This window comes from Euprymna scolopes, chromosome 42 (assembly GCF_053919585.1).
Source record: "Euprymna scolopes isolate OS-2025 chromosome 42, ASM5391958v1, whole genome shotgun sequence".
NCBI classification, from domain to species: domain Eukaryota; kingdom Metazoa; phylum Mollusca; class Cephalopoda; order Sepiida; family Sepiolidae; genus Euprymna; species Euprymna scolopes.
The window spans coordinates 67,820,379-67,826,654 of NC_136523.1; positions in this window are offsets into that span (position 1 = coordinate 67,820,379).

Sequence of the window (6,276 nt, forward strand, 5' to 3'; positions counted from 1 at the left end):
TAATTGTTGAATTTGAAATGTAACAAATATTGTTAGGTAATTGTTGACTTTGAAATGTAACAAATATTTTTAGTTAATTGTTGAATGTGAAGTGTAACAAATATTTTTAGGATATTGTTGGATTCGAAATGTATTAAATATTTTTATGTAATTGTTGACTTTGAAATGTAACAAATATATTTAGGTAATCGTTGAATGTTAAGTGTAAAAAATATTTCTACATGATTGTTGAATTTGAAATGTATCAAATATTTTTAGGTGATTGTTGAATTTGAAGTGTAACAAATATTTTTAGGTAATTGTTGAATTTGAAATGTAACAAATATTCGTAGGTTATTGTTGAATTTAAAGTGTGACAAATATTTTTAGGTAATTGTGGAATTTGGAGTGTAACATATATTTTTAGGTAATTGTTGAATTCGAAATGTAACAAATATTTTTAGGTAATTGTTGAATTTTAAATATAACAAATATGTTTATGTAATTGTTGAATGTGAAGTGTAACAAATATTTTTAGGTAATTTTTAAATGTTAAGTGTAACAAATATTTTTAGGTAATTGTTGAATTTGAAATGTAACAAATATTTTTAGGTAATTGTTGAATTTTATATGTTACAAATATTGTAAGGTAATTGTTGAATGTGAAGTGTAACAAATATTTTTATGTAATTGTGGAAGTTTAAATGTAAAAATACTCTTAGGTAATTGTTTAATTGGAAATGTAACATATATTGTTAGCTAATTGTTGAATTTAACGTGTAACAAATATTTTTAGGTAATTGTTGAATTTGAAGTGTAACAAATATTTTTAGGTAATTGTTAAATTTGAAATGCAACAAATATTTGTAGATAATTGTTAAATTTAAAATGTAACAAATATTTTCAGGTAAATGTTTTATTTGAAATGTAACAAATATTTTTAGGTAATTGTTTAATTTGAAATGTAACACATATTTTTAGGTAATTGTTGAATTTTAAATATAACACATATTTTTAGGTAATTTTAGAATTTGAAATGTAACAAATATTTTTAGGTAATTTGTAATTTGAAATGTAACAAATATTTTTAGGTAATTGTGTAATTTAAAATGTAACAAATATTCTAAGATAATTGTTGAATTTGAAATGTAACAAATAGTTTTAGGTAAATATTGACTGTGAAGTATAAAAAATATTTTCAGGTAATTGTTGAATTTTAAATGTTACAAATATTGTTAGGTAATTGTTGAATTTAAATTTTAACAAATATTGTTAAGTAATTGTCGAATTTGAAATGTAAGAATATTTTTAGGTAATTGTTGAATTTGAAATGTATCAAATATTGTAATGTAATTGTTGAATTTTAAGTGTAGCAAATATTTTTAGGTAATTGTGGAATTTTAAGTGTAAATAATATTGTCAGGTAACTGTTGAAATTGAAATGTAACAAATATTTGTAGGTAATTGTTGAATGAGACATGTAACAAATATGTTTAGGTAATTGTTGATTTTGAAGTGTAACAAATATTTTTAGGTAATTGTTGAATGTAAAATGTAACAAATATTTTTAGGAAATTGTTGAATTTGAAATGTAAAAATATTTTATGTAAGTGTGTAATGTTAAGTGTAACAGATATGTTTAGGTAATTGTTGAATTCGAAATGTATCAAATATTTTAAGGTGATTTTGGAATTTGAAGTGTAACATATATTTTTTGGACAATTGTTGAATTTGAAATGTAACATATATTTTTAGATAATTGTTGAATGTGAAGTGTAACAAATATGTTTAGGTAATTGTTGGATTCGAAATGTAAAAAAATATTTTTAGGTAATTGTTGAATTTGAAGTGTAACAAATATTTTTAAGTAATTGTTAAATTTGAAATGTAACAAATTATTTAGGTATTTGTGTAATTGAAAATATAGCAAATATTTTTAGGTAATTGTTGAATTTGAAGTGTAACAAATATTTTAAGGTAATTTTGTAATTTCCAATATAACAAACATTTTAGGTAATTGTTTAATTCGAAATGTAACAAATATTTTTAGGAAAGTGTTGAATTTTTAATGTAACAAATCTTTTTAGGTAATTTGTAATTTGAAGTGTAACAAATATTTTAAGGTAATTGTTGAATTTGAAATGTAACAAATCTGTTCAGGTAATTGTTGCTTTAGAAATGGAACAAATATTTTTAGGTAATTGTTTAATCGTAAGTTTAACAAATATTTTTAGGTAATTGTTGAATTTTAAATGTAACAAATATTTTTAGGTAATTGTTGAATTTGAAATGTAAAAATATTTTATGTAAGTGTGTAATGTTAAGTGTAACAGATATGTTTAGGTAATTGTTGAATTCGAAATGTATCAAATATTTTAAGGTGATTTTGGAATTTGAAGTGTAACATATATTTTTTGGACAATTGTTGAATTTGAAATGTAACATATATTTTTAGATAATTGTTGAATGTGAAGTGTAACAAATATGTTTAGGTAATTGTTGGATTCGAAATGTAAAAAAATATTTTTAGGTAATTGTTGAATTTGAAGTGTAACAAATATTTTTAAGTAATTGTTAAATTTGAAATGTAACAAATTATTTAGGTATTTGTGTAATTGAAAATATAGCAAATATTTTTAGGTAATTGTTGAATTTGAAGTGTAACAAATATTTTAAGGTAATTTTGTAATTTCCAATATAACAAACATTTTAGGTAATTGTTTAATTCGAAATGTAACAAATATTTTTAGGAAAGTGTTGAATTTTTAATGTAACAAATCTTTTTAGGTAATTTGTAATTTGAAGTGTAACAAATATTTTAAGGTAATTGTTGAATTTGAAATGTAACAAATCTGTTCAGGTAATTGTTGCTTTAGAAATGGAACAAATATTTTTAGGTAATTGTTTAATCGTAAGTTTAACAAATATTTTTAGGTAATTGTTGAATTTTAAATGTAACAAATATTTTTAGGTAATTGTTGAATTTGAAATGTAACAAACATTTTTAGGTTATTGTTGAATTTAAAGTGTAACAAATATTTTTAGGTGATTGTTGAATTTGAAGTGTAACAAATATTTTTAGGTAATTGTTGAATTTGAAATGTAACAAATATTCATAGGTTATTATTGAATTTAAAGTGTAACAAATATTTTTAGGTAACTATTTAAGTTGAAGTGTAACATATATTTTTAGGTAATTGTTGAATTCGAAATGTAACAAATATTTTTAGGTAATTGTTGGATTTGAAATATAACAAATATGTTTAGGTAATTGTTGAATTCGAAATGTATCAAATATTTTTAGGTGATTTTGGAATTTGAAGTGTAACATATATTTTTTGGACAATTGTTGAATTTGAAATGTAACAAAGATTTTAAGGTAATTGTTGAATTTGAAATGTAACATATATTTTTAGGTAATTGTTGAATGTGAAGTGTAACAAATATTTTTAGGTAATTGTTGGATTCGAAATGTAAAAAAATATTTTTAGGTAATTTTTGAATTTGCAGTGTAACAAATATTTTTAAGTAATTGTTAAATTGGAAATGTAACAAATAATTTAGGTATTTGTCTAATTTTAAATATAGAAAATATTTGTAGGTAATTGTTGAATTTGAAATGTAACAAATATTTTTAGGTAATTTTGTAATTTCCAATGTAACAAACATTTTAGGTAATTGTTGAATTCGAAATTTAACAAATATTTTAAGGTAATTGTTGAATTTTAAAGGTAACAAATCTTTTTAGGTAATTTCTAATTTTAAGTGTAACAAATATTTTAAGGTAATTGTTGAATTTGAAATGTTACAAATCTGTTTAGGTAATTTTTGCTTTAGAAATGGAACAAATATTTTGGAGTAATTGTGTAATGGTAAGTTTAACAAACATTTTTAGGTAATTGTTCAATTTGAAATGTAACAATTATTTCAACATAATAGTTGAATTCGAAATGTATAAAATATTTTTAGGTGATTGTTGAATTTGAAGTGTAACAAATATTTTTATGTAATTGTTGAATTTGAAATGTAACAAATATTCCTAGGTTATTGTTGAATTTAAAGTGTAACAAATATTTGTAGTGAATTGTTGAATTGGAAGTGTAACATATATTTTTAGGTAATTGTTGAATTCGATATGTATCAAGTAATTTTAGGTGATTGTTGAATTTGAAGTGTAACATACATTTTTAGGTAATTGTTGCATTTGAAATGTAACAAATATTGTAAGGTAATTGTTGAATATTTAATGTTACAAATATGTTTAGGTAATTGTTGAATTTGAAGTGTAACAAATATTTTAGGTAATTGTTGAATTTTAACTGTAACAAATATTTTTAGGTAATTGTTGAATTTGAAATGTAACACACATTTTTAGGTAATTGTTGAATGTTAAATGTAACAAATCTTTTTAGGTAATTTGTAATTTGAAGTGTAACAAATATTTCAAGGTAATTGGTGAATTTTAAATGTAACAAATCTGTTCAGGTAATTGTTGCTTTAGAAATGGAACAAATAATTTTAGGTAATTGTTTAATTGTAAGTTTAACAAATATTTTTAGGTAATTGTTCAATTTGAAATGTAACAAAAAGTTATAGGTGAATGTTAAGTGTAACAAATATTTCTACGTAATTGTTGAATTCGAGATGTATCAAATATTTTTAGGTGATTGTTGAATTTGAAGTGTAACAAATATTTTTAGGTAATTGTTCAATTTGAAATGTAACAAATATTCTTAGGTTATTGTTGAATTTGAAGTGTAACAAATATTTTTAGGTAATTATTGAATTTGAAGTGTAACATATATGTTTAGGTAATTGTTGAATTCGAAATGTAACAAATATTTTTAGGTAATTGTTGGATTTGAAATATAACAAATATGTTTAGGTAATTGTTGAATTCGAAATGTAACAAATATTTTCAGGTAATTGTTGAATTTGAAATATAAAAAATATGTTTAGGTAATTGTTTAATGTGAAGTGTAACAAATATTTTTAGGTAATTTTTTAATGTTAAGTGTAACAAGTATTTTTAGGTAATTGTTGAATTTGAAATGTAACAAATGTCTTTAAGTAATTGTTGAATTTTAAATGTTACAAATATTTTTAGGTAATTGTTGAATGTGAAGTGTAACAAATATTTTTAGGTAATTGTTAAATTTTAAATGCAACAAATATTTGTAGATAATGGTTAAATTTAAAATGTAACAAATATTTTAAGGTAATTGTTGGATGTGAAATGTGACAAATATTTTTAGGTAATGTTTGACTTTGAAATGTAACACATATTTTTATGTAATTGTTGAATTTTAACTATAACACATATTTTTAGGTAAATTTTGAATTTTAAATGTAACAAATATTGTTTAGGTAATTTGTAATTTGAAATGTAACAAATATTTTTAGGTAATCGTTGAATTTAAAATGTAACAAATATTCTAAGATAATTGTTGAATTTGAAATGTAACAAATAGTTTTAGGTAATTGTTTACGGTGAAGTATAAAAAATAGTTTTAGGTAATTGTTGAATTCTAAATGTTACAAATATTTTTAGGTAATTGTTGAATTTTAATTTAAACAAATAATTTTAAGTAATTGTTGAATTTTAAATGTAAAAATATATTTAGGTAATTGTTGGATTTTAAATGTATCAAATATTGTAAGGTAATTGGTGAATGTGAAGTGTAACAAATATTTTTAGGTAATTGTTGAATGTTAAATGTAACAAACATTTTTAGGAAATTGTTGAATTTGAAATGTAAAAATATTTTAGGTAAGTGTGTAATGTTAAGTGTAACAAATATGTTTATGTAATTGTTGAATTCGAAATGTATCAAATATTTTTAGGTGATTTTGGAATTTGAAGTGTAACATATATTTTTTGGACAATTGTTGAATTTGAAATGTAACAAACATTTAAAGGTAATTGTTGAATTGTAAATGTAACATATATGTGTAGGTAATTGTTGAATTTGAAGTGTAACAAATATTTTTAAGTAATTGTTAAATTTGAAAAGTAACAAATAATTTAGGTATTTGTGTAAGTTTAAATATAGAAAATATGTTTAGATAATTGTTTAATTGTTAGTGTAACAAATATTTTTAGGTAATTGTGTAATTTCCAATGTAACAAACATTTTAGGTAATTGTTTAATTCGAAATGTAACAAATATTTTGAGGTAATTGTTGAATTTGAAATATGACAAATCTGTTTAGGTAATTTGTAATTTGAAGTGTAACAAATATTTCAAGGTAATTGTTGAATTTTAAATGTAACAAATCTGTTTAGGTAATTGTTGC